This window comes from Marmota monax, unplaced genomic scaffold, assembly GCF_021218885.2.
Source record: "Marmota monax isolate L192 unplaced genomic scaffold, Marmota_monax_Labrador192_F-V1.1 WCK01_AAM20220418_F8-fsc00116, whole genome shotgun sequence".
Classification (NCBI taxonomy): Eukaryota; Metazoa; Chordata; class Mammalia; order Rodentia; family Sciuridae; genus Marmota; species Marmota monax.
Window position 1 is genome coordinate 2,351,969 of NW_026695220.1, and position 23,512 is coordinate 2,375,480.

General features: G+C 35.4%; 1 protein-coding gene across 17 annotated transcripts in view; it reads right to left on the minus strand.

The window, feature by feature from the left end:
* Positions 1 to 23,512, minus strand: part of Khdrbs2 (KH RNA binding domain containing, signal transduction associated 2) — a 587,319-nt gene that overhangs the window by 5,969 nt on the left and 557,838 nt on the right. For 10 of the 17 annotated variants that reach the window (XR_009225748.1, XR_009225747.1, XR_009225745.1 and 7 more), the window contains one exon: positions 5,241 to 5,317. The exons of 2 other annotated variants lie outside the window; for them this stretch is intronic. The gene's annotated coding sequence lies outside the window, so the exon portion shown is untranslated. Of the gene's footprint in view, positions 1 to 5,240; positions 5,318 to 17,668; positions 22,586 to 23,140; positions 23,229 to 23,512 lie in introns of those variants that run through there. 5 more of the 17 variants (XR_009225735.1, XR_009225740.1, XR_009225736.1 and 2 more) reach the window with 2 other exon arrangements.

Sequence of the window (23,512 nt, forward strand, 5' to 3'; positions counted from 1 at the left end):
TTCTTTGCGTGGAGTTCATTCCTTAAAAGAAGAAAAAGTCAACAAACAAATGAATTAACATTACATCTCAAAGCCCTAGAAAAAGAAGAACAAATCAACACCAAAAGCAGCAGAAGACAGGAAATAATTAAAATCAGAGCTGAAACCAATGAAATTGAAATAAAAGAAACAATTGAAAAAATGGACAGAACAAAAAGTTTGTTCTTTGAAAAAATAAATAAAATTGACAGATGCTTATCCATGCTAAAGAAGAGAAGGAGGGAGAAAACTCAAACCAATACACACATGATGAAAAAGGAAATATCACAACAGACACTAAAGAAATACATAAGATAATTAGAAATTATTTTGAAAACCTGTACTCCAATAAAATATAAAATATTGAAGGCATCAACAAATTTCTAGAGTCATATAATTTGTCTAAATTGAATCAGGATGATATAGACAATTTAAACAGATCAATTTCAAGTGACAAAATAGCAGACACCATCAAAAGTCTACCGACCAAGAAAAGCCCAGGACCTGATGGATACATAACCGAGTTCTACAAGACCTTTAAAGAAGAGCTAATACCAATACTCTCCAATTTATTTCAGGAACTGGAAAAAGAGGCAGCACTTCCAAATGCATTCTATGAGGCTAATATCTCTGATTTCAAAACCAGGCAAAGACACATCAAAAAAAGAAAACTTCAGACAAATATCTCTAATGAACATAGATGCAAAAATTCTCAATAAAATGCTGGCAAATCGAATACAAAAACATATCAAAATGATCATGCACCATGATCAAGTGGAATTCATCCCAGGGATGTAAGGTTGGTTCAGCATATGGAAATCAATAAATGTAATTCATCACATCAATAGACTTAAAGAATCATATGATCATCTCAATAGATGCAGAAAAAGCATTTGACAAAATACAGCACTTTTTAATGTTCAAAACACTAGAAAAACTTGGGATAACAGAAACATATCTCAACATCATAAAGGCTATCTATCTATGCTAAGCCCCAGGCCAACATCATTCTAAATGGAGAAAAATTAAAGGCATTCCCTCTATAAACTGGAACAAGACAGGGATGCCCTCTTTCACCACTTCAATTCAACATAGTTCTTAAACACTGGCCAGAGCAATTAGACAGATGTAAGAAATTAAAGGGATACACATAGGAAAAGAAGAACTCAAATTGCCACTATTTGCTGATAATATGATTCTATACATGGAAGACCCTAAAAGTTCCACCAGAAAACTCCTAGAACTAGTAAATGAACTCATCAAAGTAGCAGGATATAAAATCAACACCCATAAATCAAAGGCATTTCCATATATCAGTGACAAATACTCAGAAATGGATATGAGAAAAACTACCTCATTCTTAATAGCCTCAAATAAAATAAAATAAAATACTTGGGAATCAACTTAAGGAAAGAGGTGAAACATCTATATAATGAAAATTACAGAACCCTAAAGACAGAAATCAAAGAAGACCTTAGAAGATGGAAAAATCTACCTTGCTCTTGGTTAGAATTAGAATAATTCTGCTCTAGGCAGAATTAATATTATCAAATAACCATACTTCCAAAAGAAATATACAGATTCGATGCATTCTGATTAAAATTCCAATGACATTTCTCATAGAAATAGAAAAATCAATCATGAAATTCATCTGGAAAAATAAGAGACCCAGAATAGCTAAGGTAATCCTTAGCCGGAAGAGTGAAGCAGGAGACATCACTATACCAGACCTTAAACTATACTACAGAGCAATAGTAACAAAAACAGCATGGTATTGGCACCAAAACAGACTGGTAGACTAATGGTACAGAATAGAGGACACAGAGACTAACTCACAAAACTACAATTATCTTATATTAGACAAAGGTGCCAAGAACATACATTGGAGAAAAGACAGCCTCTTCAACAAATGATGCTGGGAAAACTGGAAATACATATGCAACAAAATGAAATTAAACCCCTATCTCTCACCATGCACAGAACAAAACTCAAAATGGATCAAGGATTTAGGAATAAACCAGAGACCCTGCAACTAATAAAAGAAAAAGTAGGCCCTAATCTCTCTCCATCATGTGGGATTAGGCCCCAACTTCCTTAATAAGACTCCTTTGGTGCAAGAATTAAAATCAAGAATCCATAAATGGGTTGGACTCAAACTAAAAAGTTTCTTCTCAGCAAAAGAAATAATCTGTGAGGTGAATAGAAAGCCTACCTCTTAGGAGCAAATCTTTACCCCTCACACATCAGATAGAGCACTAATCTCTAGGGTATATAAAGAACTCAAAAAGCTAGACACCAAAAAAACAAATAACCCAATCAATAAATGGGCCAAGGACCTGAACAGACACTTCTCAGAAGATGATATACAATCAATCAACAAATATATGAAAAAATGTTAATCATCACTAGCAATTAGAGAAATTCAAATCAAAACCACTCTAAGATTTCATCTCACTCCAGTAAGATTGGCAGCCATTATGACGTCAAACAACAACAAGTGCTGGCGAGGATGTGGGGAAAAGGGTATACTCATACACTGCTGGTGGGACTGCAAATTGGTGCAGCCAATATGGAAAGCAGTATGGAGATTTCTTGGAAAATTAAGAATGGAACAACCATTTAACCCAGCTATCCCTCTCCTCGGTCTATACCCAAAAGGCTTAAAAACAGCATACTACAGGGACACAGCCATATCAATGTTTATAGAAGCACAATTCACAATAGCTAAACTGTGGAACCAATCTAGATCCCCTTCAATAGATGAATGAATAAAAAAAATGTGGCATATTTACACAATGCAATATTACTCAGCAATAAAAGACAGAATAAAATCATGGCATTTGCAGGTAAATGAATGGAGTTAGAGAGGATAATGCTAAGTTAGCCAATCCCCCCAAAAAACAAATGTCAAATGTTTTCTTTGATATAAGGAGGCTTATTAATAGTGGGATAGGGAGTGTGGGAGGAATAGAGGAATTCTAGTTAAGGCAGAAGGTTTGGAGGGGTACAGAGGGGGCATGGGGTAATTAATGATGGTGGAATGTGATGATCATTACTATTCAAAGTACATGTATGAAGACACAAATTGGTGTGCATATACTATGTATACAACCAGAGATATAAAAAATTGTGCTCTATATAGGTAATAAGAATTAAAAAAAATAAAATAGACCAATATTTTCACTATGTTTAAATTTTCCTAAAGTTCTTCCATAAAAGGACTTTAATGAAAGAAAACTCATTTATATCATTTAACAATTTTGCAAAGTACCAAAATAGCATATTATTGTAATTAATATAATTAATCTTAAAAAATTCCATATGGTGACCATTATACTGATAAAATAGAATAATGACTACAAGATTTAATTGTTCAATCACATTTTTATATTTTATACCCCTCCATGCTTTAAGTCAAATTGGGACTGAAATTGAGTTTTCTAATAATCTAATTGTTTTTTCATTTAATTTAGTTCAATATACATTTAAAATTATATAGAAGCATTAAAAATGTTTTTCAAATGAAATTCCTGTATTCATCACCCATCCCTCCCAATAGCAGGGATTAGATGTGGCTAGAATGACTTGTGTCCATAATGATGCAGACCAAATGAAGGGGGAAAAATGGTAATAGCTTTTGGGACCCTCAAAACCCACTTCCAGTAGAAAGCCACAAGGGCAAAAATGATCAATAATAGTAGCTATTTGGTTTCATTCATTTCTTTTAATGAACACAGTCACAGCTCACTAAAAGCATTCTTGCAGGACTGGGATGGATTTCAATTCTCTGGTGACTGACAAAAATAGAGCCTTTGATAAAACCTGGAGGTGGGTGCATTGTTCTCTCCTGTATTTTCCCTGCCCTCTTCTTTAGACCTTGGTGCTGTTTAGCTCAGAAACATATGGCATTTTGGTACAGACTGACAAGTAGTTGATTTGCAACTAATGGCTAAATTCTACACATTGCTCTTGATATCATTTATTTTTAGAAAGCATCCAAATACTGTGGATAGTTTTCAACTATGTAAAATCTGGTAAACTTAAGCATAAAGGACTCAAACAAAACAAAACAGGGTCCTGAGCTGGTTTAATCATTTTATTAATATTCAATAGGATCATTTTCATTTCTATAGGCATTGCCCTAGTTTAAGTAAGCATTAATTTGTATCTAATAAAGTGTCACTAATACTGTGGATGCTTAAAAATTGTTTTTGATAAAAGAACAGCATCTAGATTATTATAGCAGCCTCTTATCTCACTTATTTGAGTTTTCAGTTATTACCTATTTTATATCTAACTGCTAGAAAAACTCTTGATTTTCTACCATATTTAATTTCTTGCTTATGAAACTAGAGTTTTTAATTTAACAAAATCAAAATTTCTATGCCTGTAGTTAATTTTTTTCCCTACCAGTATCCCTAGGTTCTCAGTTTTTACTCTCTAGATGATCTTTTATTACTTCATTTATTCTGTATCTTTCAAAAAGTGCATTTCAATGGTATGATGTCTACCAAATTCAGTCATAATCTCCAAATGCAAGTTTTCAAAATTTCCAAAATAAACATACTAACTCATTTAAAACAGAATAAAAGCCTTCCATGATTCAAAAATGTTTCTATCTTGTATGTAAGTCAGTGGTAACTTAGCAAGAATGGAAGAAGATGTGGGGATAAAGGGAACGTGATTATTACCTGAACCTCTCTCTTTGAGACTTGTTTCTTTTTAATACCTATTTTAAATACGTTACTCTACAGGAGAGGTTTTAGTGTTCAAAGGCATAGCAAGTCTTTTCAGAGCAAATTAACAGTAGAGTTATTGACCATGAGTAAATTTACTTTACTGTATGTTTTAGTCCTTTAAATGGAGGTTCTCAGGAGTTCTAGAGTGGCTATATATCACATAAATGGAATTATGTTCTGCCCTAATATTTATAACAGCAAATGGGGAAATGCAGTTATAAACTTAGATTAAAACTCTTAGAAGTAAATGGGAGAGATAATGAGACTTCCAAATGTCTTCTTCTGTGTGACAACCCTAAAATGTGGATAAATTTTAATTTTAGAACTCTTCATTCAGCAGGTAAGTAGTGAACCCCTTTTCTATCTCAGAGCTTAGAATTTAAATTGAATATTACCTTTAACAAGATTATTCAAAAGTCTGGATTCATCTTGTCTCTATCACTGGAGTGTTATTGTTTGGAATAAAACCATCTTTGGCCTTACCATTACACTTTCCACTTGCTGGAGTACTAGAGAATCTGGGCACATCTGCCAATCAGCAATATCAAGAAGTGTTCACTCTGAGAAAACAATGCCAACAACAATTTATGACATCAAACAAAGAAGCAAATTACAGAATAGAATTCCTTACTTGTTCTTCCCCTTCTCAGACTTCATTCTGAGACATACATAGCCCCAGATATAAACTTCTGCCAAAGTTTGTCCTCAACTGAATCCTATATCTCAATGGTCTTATTCTTATTGATCAATCATTCTATCCAGAAATACCACATTAATATTTCTAAAATGATGCTTTATACATTTTCCTTATGTGTTCAAATGACATGTCTACGAAACCAAAAAAAAAAAAAGTACTCCTTGTTTTATATTCAAAGACTTCAATAATTTGATTGCTTTTTACAGTATCAGGCAATTTTTTAAAACTAACCACCTCCCAAACATTAAGTTCTATATATGACTCGTGACCATACTTTATATCTACCCACTGCCTTCCCATCTTAAGTTTAGCCACTTTTTCATTATATTCTTTCCTCCCAAATGCTTTTCTCTTCTCCACTTAGTCACATCAGCCCCCACACCTCTATTAACTGTCCTTGATTTCCTCACCTGGAAGTTGTCTTCATTAGCAAAGTGCATATAGCACTTTCCATCTAATCCAGTGGTTCAAAACAGCAGGCAATTTGTACTAAGTCCTCAGGGAACATTTAGAAATATCTGGAGACATTTTTGGTTCTCAGAATTGAGGAGGTGATGTCTCTCTACCATTAAGAAGTTTCAAGGAACAGCTGATTGAAAATGTCTATAGTATTGCTGCTGAGGATCTTTAAACTAATCCCTTTCTTTATTTCAATCCTGCCCATAATTTTACTTCTATACATATGTGTTGGATCATATATATTAGAATACAAGCCTCTGGAATACTACCACTACATCTTGTGTACAATTTTACTCTCTCTAAAACCTAGCACAAATTCTGGCATGTGTGGGCACCCAATAACATGAAAAGGTCTATAATTATGTAGAATACCATGTCTAGTAATTATTAAAGAATGAACATACAGAAAGAAGATAATTACCAATAAAGCAACTAAGTTCAATGTATGCTTTCTTTAATGACTTTGTTGATTTAATTCTGATGTGAGAATATTTTAATAATGAAACTCAATTAGCATTATTCTAGTAAAGAAAATTTTGGGGCTAATATATATTTACAACTGGTAGGAAACATACATATTATAAACATCACTGCATTTTCATAAGAGATGAAAATTTAGAGTTTGAGGTTTGCATAACTAGTATCCCTATCTTCACTAGAGTCATCTCCCAGCTCTCATATGTTGAATTTATTGAGTTGTTGTTTTCTTTACTGTGTTACATTCATTCTTCTTGCTTTATGAAGTTTTCCTCAGCTGCTATGTAATAGGTGTTGGTTAAATCAGTTCCAATTTGTTTTCCTCTAAATGGAGAATCTTGGCTGTTGGGCAAAATAAAACATCAAATTATCTTGCCAATTTGCTATAAATATTTGAAAATGATGCTATTGGAGTACATCAACAGTTTTTAAAGTTCCCTTATGAAATGAGCTGATGTATTTTGCTTGCTAATGAAATATCTAGGTTTACATAATGAACAAGTCTCCCATATAAGGAAAAATGGATGGAGCTAGTTATTTTCGGTTCTAGAGGACAGTGTTCATGCTATTTAGCCTGTCATTTAATATCCTTACAAACCTGTCCCCTACTTATCTTTTAGGCATATCCTTTGCAAATATTCTTCTTTCACTGAATTATTTTAATAATCCCTTAAAAATATCTCTCTTTTCTCACCACTCAGATTTATGGCTCCTCCTCCCTCAAGTTTTTTAATCATAAAATGAACTTCCTCTTTAATCCCCTCCCAAACAAACTTCTTGAACTGCTGGTCATTCTAACACATCTATCTCACTGGCTGACTTTCACAACAAAGACTGACCTCATCTTTTTTTTTTTTTTTTTATTGGTTGTTCAAAACATTACAAAGCTCATGACATATCATCTTTCATACATTTCATTCAAGTGGGTTATGAACTCCCATTTTTACCTCAAATACAGATTGCAGAATCACATGGGTTACACATCCACATTTTTACATAATGCCATATTAGTGACTGTTGTATTCTGCTATCTTTCCTATCCCCTACTATCCCCCCTCCCCTCCCCTCCCATCTTCCCTCTCTACCCCATCTGCTGTTGTTCAATTCTCTCCCTTGTTTTTCCCCCCCTTTCCCCTCACAACCTCTTATATGTAATTTTGTGTAACATTGAGGGTCTCCTTCCATTTCCATACAATTTCCCTTCTCTCTCCTTTTCCCTCCCACCACTCGTCTCTGTTTAATGTTAATCTTTTCCTCATGTTCTTCCTCCCTGCTCTGTTCTTAGTTGCTCTCCTTATATCAAAGAAGACATTTGGCATTTGTTTTTTAAGGATTGGATAGCTTCACTTAGCATAATCTGCTCTAATGCCATCCATTTCCCTGCAAATTCCATGATTTTGTCATTTTTTAGTGCTGCTTAATACTCCATTGTGTATAAATGCCACATTTTTTTTTTTATCCATTCATCTATTGAAGGGCATCTAGGTTGGTTCCACAGTCTAGCTATTGTGAATTGTGCTGCTATGTTCATTGATGTGGTAGTATCCCTATAGTACGCTCTTTTAAGATCCTCAGGGAACAGTCCGAGAAGGGTCAAATGGTGGTTCCATTCCCAGCTTTCCCAGGAATCTCCATACTGCTTTCCAAATTGGCTGCACCAATTTGCAGTCCCACCAGCAATGTACAAGTGTACCCTTTTCCCCACATCCTCGCCAGCACTTATTGTTGTTTGACTTCATAATGGCTGCCAATCTTACTGGAGTGAGATGGTATCTTAGGGTGGTTTTGATTTGCATTTCTCTGACTGCTAGAGATGGTGAGCATTTTTTCATGTACTTGTTGATTGATTGTATGTCCTCCTCTGAGAAGTGTCTGTTCAGGTCCTTGGCTCATTTGTTGATTGGGTTATTTGTTATCTTATTGTTTAATTTTTTGAGTTCTTTGTATATTCTGGATATTAGGGCTCTATCTGAAGTGTGAGGAGTAAAAATTTGTTCCCATGATGTAGGCTCCCTATTTACCTCTCTTATTGTTTCTCTTGCTGAGAAAAAACTTTTTAGTTTAAGTAAGTCCCATTTGTTTATTCTTGTTATTAACTCTTGGGCTATGGGCGTCCTATTAAGGAATTTGGAGCCCGACCCCACAATATGTAGATTGGAGCCAACTTTTCTTGTATCAGATGCTTTCTCTTCAGATTGTATAAATCTTTCGCCTTTTCTGACCTCATCTTCTAATGCATACATCTGCCTTTAAAACTATAGTATTAATACCACTTAAGTTATATTGCCACTATTTGTCACTATAGATGTACATTTTTAGTTTTCCTTTTCCTCCAGATTGTAAAGTCTTAAAGATAGAGACCATAAATTATAGTTATCTTTGAATCATACCTAGCACCTAGTACAATGTCCTATACATAGTAATTACTCAGGATGCAATAGCTGAATAATGTTGAGTGAGTTATAGGCTTTCTTAGATAAGCTCTTCTTTGTGACTCCTTTAGTTGATTCAAAGCCTCTTACCTTGGTTAATTCCATTAACATGCTCAAAATCACCAAACAAAAGAATAAAATCTAAGTTATAGTGCCCAATGTGTCAAAATGGAAATAGAACCTTCAGAGAAGTCTTCTATTCTCCCTCCTCCTCCTCCTTTTTTTTTTTTTTTTTTTTTTAAACCAGGGATTGAACTCAGGGACACTAAACCACTGAGCCACATCCCCAGCCCTTTTTATTTTGAGACAGGGTCTCACTAAATTGCTTAAGGCCTGACTACATTGCTGAGGCTGGCCTGCAACTTGTGATCCTCCTGCCTTAGTCTCCTAAATCGCTGGGATTCCAGGTATAAACCACCATGCCAAGCCCATCTCCAGCATTCAATCATCATTATACCCTTCCTTCCATTGTCAGAGGTGTACCTCCATTTTCCTGTGGATCACTTTAATAACTTCTTTATTGGTCTTTTCACTTTGAATTTTTTTTCTTTCAACATACACTATAGGACGTTTCCATTTTAGGCTTCCTAAAATATCGCACTCATCACACCACTCCTGCATTAAAAATTTTCATTGGCTCAGCATTGCTCATAAAATACAGTCCATTCTAATTCCCTCAGTATTCCAGAGCTCTCAAATCTGTCCAGGGTCTACATTCTAATTGTGACTTCATTTAAGCACTGTAAATTAACTGAACCAATTGCACTTCCCTGAAAACACTCTACACTTTGGGGTCATTATTCTTTGATTTATGATATTCCTATTAATTAAACTGTCATTATCAAACATTTCGACTTGAGATATCCTCCAGTTCTTCCTTTCATTGTCCCTTAGTGTGAAGACTTTCCTGGCCTTGGTCAGAACTAGCCTTTGTGTGATTTTCTATAGTTCTTTATGGGTGTCTTTCTTGAATATTTTTCTAACTGGTGTTATAATGTGCTATGAGCTTCGTTTCTCCAGTCAACCATAAACTACTTGAGAAGACACCTTTTTGTTTCATCATTATAGCTCTGTTCTCTGGTACAGTGGTTTGTGCTTTGAATATATTTTGTAAACACTGTTTACAGTATTCTGACAGAATACTACAAGTTCTGAGCAAGGACAGTTTGAGATCCAGGCAAAGAAGTGCTTTCACAAATTAAAAAAAAATATGATTTAAAAATTTCAATTTTGAAATAAATTATTATCATTTAATCAGTTCAAGTATATTCTTTGCATTGCCACCTTTAATCTCCTCAATTATGTAAGTTTATAGATGAGAAAACTGAGACTTGGAAATATTAGGTAACTTGTCCATACGTGGACTGAGATTCAAATTCATGCCCATTGGAAGATAACCCTCATCACTTATTTTGTTATTTAATGTGTCTGAGAAGTCCCAGAGTTTTGAGGACAAACCCGAAGGGACATGTCAGGATATCAAGAAATTCAGAACAGATGATATTCTCTTTTTCCTTCTCACTCCTAGAGGATCATTTTATATATATATATATTTCTTCTGGGGATGAGAGAGAGCAATGCTTGCATGAAACATATGTGATATTTGCTATTCCATGATATATTCCTACTTCAAGAAAAAGTTTCTCTTTTGTTTGTTTTATGCAGTGAAATTATTTATGTATTTTTAGCTTGAATAGGTAGAAGTCACAGCATTTACTTTCTTTTTTGCCTTTCCTTTATTACCTATCATATTTTACTCAAAGATTTCACACAAATTATTTGCTTGAATGCATTGAAATATATGCCTTTCACTGAATCCAACAAGAATAAATTTTAAATAAAAATTAGACGTTGCATCAATTTACCCAATATAGGCATGACAATTAGTCTATGTGCCTATTTCAACAATGCCAATATTTTTTAACATACATGTTCTAACTTGCTTATGTAACTACTCTTAAACCCCATTTCTAACTCTCATAAGAAAATAAACTCCATTACTTGATAGACTCATTTCCTACTTGCTCCAAATAATTTTGGTTAATTAGAGAAAAATTTCCCCTTTGAACAAATGAGTTAATCATAAGAATATTTAAGATGTAGTTCTTTAAAGCTAACACCAAAACTGTATTTTAAATTTTATTTGGGAAATGCATGGCTTCCCAACATGGCCACTTAAAACAACTTATTTGAATATGCAAATTATGATATGTGTGCTTGTATTCATATATATGTATGTATTTTCTGATATATATGCATATACACATGTTCTATTTCCCTAATTATAGATTATATCATAAACATTATATAGCTACTATGTTATGGGCTGATTTGAAAGTTAGGTTGGGTTGATCCCATTCTATTCAGACATCTTACCCTGCACAGAATTGGCCCCTCTTTCTGCATGAGTCCACTTACAAAGAAGCTGACACCCACTTGCACCCTGACCACAATGTCTTTAGACTATGGGATAGACATTAGCTTACTTCCTTACTTCCAAAAAGATGCCAATTCTAAGAATGTATTTATCACTGTACTTGCCTCTCCCACCCCTCTCCTTTGTGATTTTTCTGTTTTTAAGTGACCCCACCCGCCACCCGCATTCAGTGTCTTGGACTGCAGAATTATCTGCTTTCTGTTCCCTTGGCCCTGGCCAGGATAAATCCTTTGTCTTTGCTTCAAAAAAGACCGGAATTTTATTTGAAATTTTGGAATAGTGTCTTAACAACTACATATCAGAAATTAAAAAAAAAAAAACATTTTGAAAGAAAATTTCTTCTGGGGACGAGAGAGATAACAATGTTTGCATGAAAGATGTGTGATATTTGCTAGTCCATGGAGCTTTTGCATAGGTAGCTGAATAATCTCAGGATATTCAAGTTTAGTCATTTCAAAGTGTTTCCTAGACTTCTATCCTCAGAAGATGCTATTGTGTGCAGAAGTCAGTGAAGAAGGGATTGGTGATTAGATGCATTGGTAGCATGATAGCACATTAAAGGCTCAGAAACATCTGTAAGGAAAACATTTTCACTTTTTTTCCAACACCTTTTAAAATGGATCACCCTTGTATTCTTTACATAACCTTTACTAACACTCGTCTATCCAGTTTAGGTAGAACCATGATATTTAGGCTGATGATTGTGATGGTGATACAGTAGTATCCCTCATATTTTTTCCAATTAGCATTTTTTTTTAGCCTTAAACAGTTCTGGTGTATTTATTCAGTTTATCATTTACAAGTTGTATACCTGGCATGTCTGAGTGTCATGTCAGCACCCTTGTTTGTAAATTCAGGATAACCTAATATATATTCATAAGGTTGTTGAAAAGATTAAGAATCAGTCCACACAGCGTTCACCGTGATCACCTTATGGTGTGATCTCAGGCAATTCCCATAACTCAGGTAGAAAACATTAATATTTCCACACAGTGATAATCTTTGCTTGGGTAGTTTTGAGTTACAGGAATGTTATGTAAATGAGCAAACAATGCTGTGAGCATTTTTTTTTTCCTACAATGAACAGCAAATAAGCTCCTGCAGCATTAAATGCCTTAAAACAGTTTGTGTCCAGAGCCTGTGGCTCTCAGATCCAGAGGAGTAAGAAGATCCCTCCAAGGCCATATTGCATAATATGTGTCTGTCCCTCTGAGGATCACTATGTTTTCCCTCCTGTATTGATTTTTTGTAAATATAACAAAAATACATGAAGTCCTTCTCACTCCTAGAGAATCATTTAATATGAATGAATGTATGTATGTATGTATGTATGTGTGTGTGTGTATACACACACACACACACACACACACCAAATAGTTGGTTGGGGCTGTAGATTAGTGGCAGAGAGCTTGCCTAGTTGGCATGAAGCACTGGGTTCAATCCTCAGCACCACATAAAAACAAACAAATAAAGTTAAGGCATTCTGTCCATCTACAACTACAGAAAAAAATAAAACAAACAAACAAACAGTTGCATGGAAATAATTCTGGGTGTGCAAAACAGAATAACACCTATGAGCTGAGTATGTAGCCTAGAGGTGGAATGTGTCCTTACCATGAAGCTCTGGGTTCAATCTCTAGCACCAAGTGGAAAAAGAAAAAAAAAAAAGAATAGTGGGTAATTACAAAGAAATGCTATGATATATGTTCTCATTAAAGATGATTATTCTGGTTTCCTGAACTTAGAAAGTCATGACAAATATAACCTTTGTGATTTGGCCTTTGTGTATGTTAAAAAATGTCCCCAAATATTTTAGTATCCAGAACATCATCTTCACTTGTCAAAAAAACCATACTTCACTCCCTGTGCAACCAGAAGAGTTTGTTATAACGTTACTTGTGTTTTCTGTATCTAATTTTTTATTCTGCATTATAATTATACATAATAGTGGGATTTGTTAGTGTATATCATACATACACTATAACAATCTTTATAATTTGGTCTCTATCATTCCCCAGTATTTCCCCTTCCCAGTATTCATTTCTTTAACAGGAAATAATGGGTAAAAGATGAATACATATGTTTTGCATTTAAATATGCAATCTAACATTTTAACCTTTATTTTTATGATTCTAAGATTTAAAATTATTATGCAAGTATTCTATAAATGATAAATCATAATGAAAATATATTTACTGACAGCACAACAATAAGTTGATGTGTAGGATTTTTCATATTTAGATTTTATACTTGTTTTATATCTCAAATAAGGGATCAGCCTCAGTCAGTATTTTCACTAACAGATATCAATAAGTCAATTAGGCATAATGTTTATGTAAGGTAATCTGTAATTATCTACAATTATATGTAATTATAGATAATTACATAACTTTCATACAGAGCTCTAACATTTGTTAACCATTCATTTCTGCCATAGAAATGAATTCTATTGAGTTTTTAGTTGTGACCCAGGATTTTAAAATATTAATTCTAAGATGCACTTATTAAATTTTTAAAATTTTGAATCAGTATGTCTTCTAATCAATATTCAAAAATTTCTGACTATTTATCTTCTATACCCAAAAGATTTTTCACATAATATGTAACATATCTTACAACCAATTTTATGTCACAGTTAAATGATGTGGAAGGTATTGGGCTACTATGTGTCTGGAGCACTTTTGTGGATAGTAGTTTATATTACTCAATTAGCTTCCATGATCTTGTATACATCTCATTTGCTTGTTTTGCTATGAAGTATTTATGAATTGTTCTCACCTTACTCAATAAATGCTGTGATTGAGGTAACAGATGTTCTAATATTAGTTTTTGTGAATTAGTTTTAATATTAGTTTTGTGAAAGGCAAAATTGTGAATTATGAACAAGTATCTTACTAAAAACAAGGAAGCAGTGACCTAAATTATAATACACTTGGACCAATCTTTTCTCCTTAAATAAAACTTTGAAGATAATAGCACTGAAATCACAAAATAAGAATTCTAATTAGGAACAACAACAACAACAAAATCTCAGAAGTAACTCAAATTCAGATATTATACAATTTGACCCTGAAGTTTTTTCTTCATTTTAAATTTCTTCTACAGTAGGAAAACCAAACTAATATGATAATGTTATAAGATAAACTTTAAACTAGCCATTGGTATTAAGCCATCCAGAATTTTTATGAAACTAGCTTCTATCCTAATTGCTTGAAATATATCATTATTAATCCATTATCTCTCCATATACTTTCTATTATACAATACACATGAGCCCAATGTTCCAGGGTTTTCATCAGAGTAAGAATATGCTCCAACTTCAGATGGAGAAAGAGGAATGGAAAATAATCACCATGATAACCATCCCCAACCACAGAGTCCTCTCAAAACATTATAACGATCCTTTACTATATCCATCCTGATATAGTCTTATTATCTATCGATGCATTCAGTCAGTCAGTTAGTCAGAAAATATTTATTCAGTCAGGTGTTGTCCTAACTAGATCTCTGGAACTTAGTGGTGAACACATGCTTTACCTTCAAGGAGATACTCAAAAAATAAACAAATACTGAAAAAACGTGGTAAAGCAATAACACTGAAGACCACAGGGGCAGAGAGAAGCAGTCAGGGAGCGTGGCTGGGGAAAGGAAGAGACTAGAGTGTGGCCTGAATGGTGGCATATGAGTAAGGAATTGACCTAGTGGTTATAATTGTATGTTTTTCCTTTTTACCAGATCCCCAATTTTTTAACTCTTCATATTCAGTCCTGGGAAATCCTGATTCCCACACTATTTCTGAAGTAATATCATCGATTCCTACAGCCTTCATGCCACCTCTATGCTCATTGTTTCTGGAGAGACATCTCTAGGGCAGATTATTTTCTTAGAGCTCCTAAGGGGGTTGGAGAGATTTTTGAGCCTGGGCAAGACTAAAGATATGACCACAAGGTGGAGGAAATACACAGAACCTTTATCTGAGGGTTACTTTGACAGGTTGAGGCCAAGTCAGAGAGATCCAAAGGGCAATAGTGGTTTGGTCTTGGTGACTTTGGATTTATCTATTCTAGCAGATGTGGGGTAAAGTTTTGCAGGGTATGCAAAACAGGCAGACTTTAAATGGCTAAAAACATGCTTGTGTAGCCTATTTAAAAAAATAAATAAATGCATGTGTAAAAATTTGATCTTTTTCCCCTGGTTGACTTTTGAGTTACTGAGTTTCAGCCTGCAGTGAAGAAATAGGGGCCCATGCACAGAGGCCATCTTTAGCTCATTTATATAACAGCTAGACATCAGTGTAATCAAATGCCTATTTAACATTTCCATTAGTTATCACAAAAGTATCATAAAATTAATCCGATCAAGATATAACTCTTGGTATTTCCCCAGTTTTCCTTTTCAGTAAGTAGAACTATCATCTAATGTTTGAGGTAGAAACTCAGGGGTCATCCATAGTTTCTTTCCAATCCAAACACCTCCAAAGCATTTCTCCTATCCAGTTCTCCAAGTCTAAATTATATGATTTTCTTACTTGGATTGCTCTGATATTCTATCAGGTTATGTTGTTTTACTCAGATCCTCCTTCCACAAGTTCTCCCTACAGCAGCTCTGGTTGTCTTTTGAAGCATGTATCAGACCATGCCAGTTCCTACACCTGTCCCTCCAAGCTCTTCTCATGCCACCCTCCCAGTTGCTTCTCTCCCAGCAGTTGGGTTGCTTAGAGTCACTTTCTCAGGAAGCCTCTGTAACTGGTCTTACAGCCCTCCATCTCCTCACTACTGACTCCCATTTTTCTGTTTTAAGTTTTCCATTTATTTCTGGCATAATTATTAACTCAGTTTGTAGTTGGGATTTATGTTTGGTTTGTTGCTGCAAACCTTCTTTACCCTCCAGGCTCTGTGAAAGGAGAGACTGTTTTGTTTACAGCTTTTTGGTTCATAGTTTTATTGTTTCTTTTTCATATTAGGTATCTATTGCAGTGCCTGGCACATAATAGGATCTATCTAAATACTTGTTATATGAAATCATGCATACATTAGTAAAGAATAAAACATGGGTAAGGGCACAGGCAGATGAGAAGTTCTTTTTTTTTAAGGGCTAAAGATGTTATTTATTATGCTTTTCAGTTTAGCAATATAAAACTGAATAGTGCTTGTTTGATGAAGCAAAGGAGTTTGAACATCTATGGGGAATATGAATAGCCTTTGAATGAATATTTTGAAGACCTTTGAGTTAAATCAGTTGAGATCCTTAGCAAGGCTGGAGTTACTTAAAAGTAGATTGATATCAACAAAGTTCTCCGAATTTTTTAGAAGAGGATGATACAAAAGTAGTATTCATTAGGTACTTAGACGACATCTGAAGAAACATTTTCTCTTAAGGGTAAGAATTAAGGGAAGAAAACTATTTATCAAGAGGACATAACAATATCTGAGAATCCTGAAGTTATACCATGCCTTTTTACATTTCTAATGCATCCACGGCTATATCCCCATCTCATTCTTACTATTACTTATGTTTGTATTATTCCTCTGCTTTTTTTTTTCCTTGCTTAGTCTTAGTGGGAATTTACCTATTCTGTATTAGCAGTAAATCTGTTTTAATTTGGAGATGGTGACAAAAATAATCATATCAAGAATAAGAATATGACTGATGAATATTAATTATTATCTTTGTGCTAGGCATTACTATGAGGGCCTTATACATGTTCTAACTTATTTAATAATTAGAAGAACGCAGATGGGTTAGGTCTTACGATCTCCATTTTACAAGTGAAGAAACCGAAGCAAAGTGTGGTGACCTGACTTGCCTACGGTCTCACAGATAGAAAGCAGTGGGGCCAGGAATTGCAACCAGACAGTTGGGGTCATTCCACACTCTAATGCTCACTCCTGAAATTATGTCCTTCTCTTTCCTCTCACCAGGGTTTCTTATTCAGAAGAAAGAAGTCCATATGCTATCAGTATATTCTAAAGGTATCAGGATTTACCAGTAGAGAAGAAATAGGTTGTAGCAGTAAGTGCAGAAACATCCAATTGGCTTTTTTGCTACAATGTTTGGAAATCATTAACTTTTTCACTACAATATTTATTGTCTTTATTAGTAGACAACACCCATGGTGAACAGAGATTTCTTGTCTTTCTCTTTCTCTTCTCCAAGTAAAACCAAACTGAGAAATCTGGAGGCCTCTTTATAGAAGGAGACAGTTTCTACATTTTTGGAGTAAACAAAAGAAGATGGGGGGCTGGGGATGTGGCTCAAGCGGTAGCGTGCTCGCCTGGCATGCGTGCTGCCAGGGTTCGATCCTCAGCACCACATACAAAGATGCTGTGTCCGCCGAGAACTAAAAATTAAATATTAAAAAATTCTCTCTCTCTCTCTCTCTCTCTCTCTCTCTCCCCCCCCACTCTCTCTTAAAAAAAAAAGAAAAAGAAAATGGACTCCTTTTACTTCTGTGCTCCTACTTCTCTTTTCTCTTTCCATGATTTTTGTTGAGGGAAATTTAAGATGTGATATACTTAATGACTATTAAGAAATCTTTGCTTTCATTGATTCACTCATTCACCTATTCTTTATTCAATAAATATTTATGAGTACCTATTATATGCCAGGATCCCTGTTAGGCTTGGTGTTTAGAGGTGAAGGGAGTTTAAGTAAAGAAAATCTGTAGAGGGAAAGAGAAAATCAAAACATAAAGTATACACATACATACACTCATACATATCGGTGTCTTTCATATGTTACTTAGTTTACATCTACTAAGTATTTTGCATATTTATATAAAAATTATCTATTTACTTTATGTGCTTATTCTATACACACTTTAATAAGTATGTAATTGTAAGTGCTATGAAGAAAATGAACAGATTCTCTGACAGAAAACCAATGATCAATGATGAAAACTGTTAGAAGGAAAATGGTGGTTCCCAGGGAGAGGTAGCTTAGGAATATTCCTTGCTTTAAAAAAAAAAAAGTGGGATGGGGTCTTGACGTTCCTGTGTTCCTATGCTACCCAGCCTGGCCTGCAGTGTCTCTGGTCTAGAATAAAGAAACCAGCCAGGACTGTGTCCTGTGTAGATGATCTAGTGCCTGTGGACCCAGTTGCAGGGTGAGCCCACAAGTGTGCTCACTTAACAAGAAGCTAAAAATACCAGCATAGATATTGGTGAAACGTAGTAGAAGACATTAGCTCACAAGCCTATGCTGTGAACATGCTGTGAGGAGATATAAAAGAAAAAGTACCTCTGACCACAGAGCTCTGCGTCTAATTGGGCAGAATAAACAGATGCATGAGAAACGACACCGGAGGCAATGGACCAAGTGTGCAGAGAGAGCCATTATAAATGGGATAAACAGAGCACGGCTGAGCTCATCCTTTTTAAAGGAAATGAGTTAGAGACATGACATTTACTTAATTGATGGTGGAGGCAGTGAGAATATATTCAGATGGACACGAAAAATAAAGGCTTAAATTGAGGAAGACAAACTCAGGAAAAGGACGCAACTTCTGGTGAAAAAGAACAAAAAGCAAGGTAAAGATTTGGGTTTTATCCTAAACTTGCTAAAGTGCTACTGTTCCTCTTTTGTGCCTGTTTCCCTTATGCATCCATGTTGTTCAACAATGCTCTATGTACTTTTAAAAGCAAGATACAAACACTAGATTGCATTTTGTTAGTAAAATGGTCCTGATACTAAAAAAAAATTAAAAAATAAAAAACTTTCCTTTTCAAAAACCTAATGTTTTTAGGTTTTAAACCTAATTTTTTCCCAGCATAGGAGGCCCCAGAATTTTCAGAGTATTGTTCAGAAACAGTTTTTAAAATGGGCACTAGAAGTACAAAGATGAAACACAGTCCTTTGTTATGGTTTGGATGTGAAGTGTCCCCCAAAAGCTCACTATAAGACAATGCAAGAAAGTTCAGAGGAGAAATGATTGAGTTGGAAGAGGCTTAGTCCCCTGATAGGGATTAATTAGTGGTAGGGTGTGGCTGAAGAAGGTGGGGATAGGGGCGTGGCTATAGGGCATATATTTTGTATCTCAAGAGTGGAGTCTCCCTCTTTCTGCTTCCTGATCACCATGGAAGCTGTTTCCCTCTGCCACAATCTTCTTCCATGATGTTCAGCTTCACCTTGATCCCCAAGGAAATGGAGCCAGCATTCTATGGACTAAGATCTCTGAAACCATGAGCCCTCAAATAAACTTTTCCTCCTCTATGATTGTTCTGGTCAGGGGATTTTTAGTCACAATGAGGCAAAAGCTGATTAAAACATCCTTTCATTATGCAGCATCAAGTCCAACAGAAAACAGAGAGGTAAACATGTTATTTCACATAACACATGATGGAGACACAAAAAAGGGGACGCTAAGCAACCCATTCCAAACCAGGAGTGGGAAAATTCAGGGAGCACTTCTGGAAAGATGGGTTTTGGCCAAGAATTAATAATACAACCAAAGAAAATGAAAAAGATCATTCCAGGAAGAGGAGCATTGCAACAGAATAGCGTGAATGGAAAAAAAAAAATATGGAAGACCTCACAAAACATTATTTTTAGAAACTCAGCATTAATGTATGTTTCAACGTTAAAATCCAAAATAGGTTTAGCAAGGGCGTGAGACAACTCTAGTTTGACACTTCTGGATTAAGAATAGGTTTATAAAACTAATTTGAACTTTGAAGATATGGAGCTGTTTTGTATTTTCTTTCCTAGAGAATAACTCATAAGGAATAGAATTCTGGAATGGTAACTAACATATCATATTCCAATCCTATTATTCATGAATGTGGAACTAGATCTGGAGACCTTGCCATCCTTTGTGACTTACCTGTAAGGCACTAACATTTAACAGCCCAACCACCTGTAAGCCAGCTCCCTGCAGTGCATTTGAGGAATGCACCGTGAAGAGGAGAGACAGGCTAGGTTAATAATCAAGCGTAATGCTTGAGTGTCTTCTGACACTAATGTTAGCAGAAACAAAGAAAAATACTTTCTGTCTCCATCTCAGGGACATGGCACAGAGCGGGCTCAAGGTAGAGTCATCATTTAACTAAAGGAGAAGAGCTGCAAAGAGAGCAGTGATTGTAAGAGCTCATGTTCCAGAAGGGTCTCTCAGATCATTATGATGAGTAACAGAACTGCCTTTCTCACAGCGTTATTTGTCCAAGAATTCAGTATGAGCAGGTGGCTTGTGTCGGCTGGATCGCAGGGCCCAATTAGGAAAACAGGATTCACTTGGAATATTCGAATGACAGGAAAATGGCAAAAACAGGAAAAAAAGGTAATTGAAGAGAAGATGAAAACCAGATTAAAAAAAAATAAAACAATTCAGAAATTGGTAACAGGAGTATGCCAACACTGGATTAAAGAAACATAGAAGAGATACACTACAGCAATCCAGGAGCCTTAATACCTGGTGGGCAAGCTGGGGATGGAGTAGAGAAGAAAAGTGACTGCTGCCCCAGAAAGAGAAGGAGACAAAATGGTTGTCAGGAGAAATGCCCAGGCTTCTTCCTTCTTAATCTCTAGTGTCCCAATTTTACCCCAAATACAGATTGCAGAATCACATCGGTTACATAACCAACTTGAATCTAATGTATGAAATATGATATGTCAAGAGCTTTGTAATGTTTTGAACAACCAATAAAAAAAAATCAATCTCTAGTGTCTGCCAGTATCCCTCTGCCAAAGACTGGGAGAAGTCTGCAGCACCAGCTGAGAGCTCTCTAGGTCAGGGGTCAGATCCCCTACTGGTCACTGAGTCAGAAGAACAGCAAGTAACTAATTCAAGGGCTAACAGGTTTAAAACAGTGCAAAAGACAATTAAGAGAGCAGAGTTAGAGAAATCACAGAATTATCTCGCTCAAGAATGGATGATTCTACCCCAAAGACTGGGTTCTGAGGTTTGAATATAAGAAAAATATCTTTAAGACATATCTCCCCAATGGCAAATGGGGATACCTGCATGCACAATCTAACAATTGGGTTTTACTTCAGCTAGAAATGTACATCAGAGAAGAAAAACTGAATCTATTTTTCTCTAAAAGAAATTGCATGTTAATATTCTATTTTGGGAGACAGCTTCCACCTCAGATTCTCTGTTTGTTGTGCTAGTGTATTTTACACATCAGAAAATTCTCGAATTATCAAACAAAGGCTTATTTGCCTAAATTACTATGCTGGACTGACACTGAGATGTGGGATTTGCTTTGAGTCTTTGTACACTTAGTGACCTGTGGTATTTTGATAAATGCTATTGCCTAAAACTATTCAGTAGGAAGTTTGGGCACCATCTGTGTTTGTTTCTGTAGGAGCGGTAACTGCCTAGAGAAAAATCTGATGCTCATTTGAAAGATGCAGTATAAACAAAATCCAAGATGACGCCTTTAACATAATTATTGTACCTTTCATTTACATAGTGCTTTATGCATTTCAAAGTGATTTGATGTGCTTTTATTTAACGGAAACTTACAAAACTTGTGGAATTTTGGTATTAGTTTCTAAAAGATATAAAAGCTAAAGAAGGAAAATAACACTGAAATTAAGCAGTCTTTTAGAAGACTAAAAAGCCACATAGTCTCATCTTCTGATGATATTAATAGAATATCCTGATTGAGGCAGGCACTTTTTAAAGTACATACTTAACTCATTCTATTGTCAAAACAATCCTATAAAACAGGTACTATTATGTTCTCATTTTAAGGATGGGGAGACTAAGACAAAGCTTTTGTTAGCTGTTACCTGACAGTTAATAAGAGGTTCACACTAGAAAGTCTAACAAAATACTCTCTTAAGCAGTGTCTTCTTTAAATATTTACTTAGTGAGCAACATTCCTAATTATAAAGACATATTTATGTTGGATCTCTTCTAAATGTGCAAGTCACTCAGTGGTGTGCTGGTCAACCAGCTCACTGGCACTCTACAGAAGAAAATAAAATCCTGATTTGTAGTGTTTGCCAATTTCCATGGTAGAGATTCACCAGGATCCACTTCAAGCTACCAAACTGAAGTAACTGGAGACTTGGAAAGAAGGAATACTTGTATTTGGATCTCATGAGCTTATAGCACTATGTCCAACTACCACTGTGATTAAAATACCTATTGTACTGGTGTTGAGTACAGCAGGGACATGACAGTCCACTCTTGAAATATCATCAATACCTGAATTCATTTTATTTTCAGCTTTTTTTTTGTTGCCCAAATGAATTAAACTATTTTGGTTTTGTTCTTGTTCAGTTGCTGCTTATGAAGAATCATGAATCATATTTGTTTTCAGTATGTTTTTTCCTAATGATGATCAGGCTTCTCTGGGATGAGGCAATCACATAGTACCTGGTTGAGGGGAAAGGAGGAAAAAAAGTATCACCATTCCTAAGATGGCCAGTGGATACATGCCTTGATCCACATCTTGCAAATTAGTTCCCTTGGTTACTTTGTAATCTTAGTAATCACTAAGATTCCACTTAGTAGTATGGAAGTTTTGTGGTTTGATCTGAATTCCATGTGCCCTCAGGAATTAATTTAATAGTCCTTTAGAATGGCATGGTCCTTTAAAGACCTGCTACCCTAGAGTCATGTTAACTGAACCAGAAGCAATTGATGGGGAAGAAAAACCTGGCCATCCTTAGGGGCACTAGGCTGAACTCACAGGCACCTGTAACTGTGACAATAACTTCTGCCCACATTTGTCTTCCAGATCTTACTTGCCCCCTCCCTAATGCCAAAATAAATGTCTGTCTCACACTGAAAATGTTCTAAAAATGTTTTAACGACTCGTTTTACAACTAAGCCCAGTATGAATGATCACATCAAAGCTTTCTACCCTCAGCCCACTCTACCACCACGAACAGCCCCAAGCAAAGTAGTGACAGAATAACCTTTTCTTACAGAAAAGCAGGGGTCAGCAGATAGAACTTGGGAGAGCTTCGGAAGCCTTGCTCCTGCCTGTGGTTAGGATTGGGAACTCTGCTTCTTCCTGTTGGGAGGATGGATCTGAGAATAAGGTTGCCACCTGTTCTGGGCATTAACATAGAAGAACTCTGCTGATGCTTACATGCTCACAACTCCTTTGCCTTCTCTACATTTATCTTCTACCCTGAGGTCTTTTCTGGCAAAGAGAAAACCTAAAACTTTATTCTTACAAGCTAATTGTCAACTTCTTTGGTAGCTCTCAGTTCCAGACAAACAAACAAACAAACAGACAAACCAACAAAAAAACACAGGAGGGTATCTGGACCTGGTGATACACACCTGTAATCC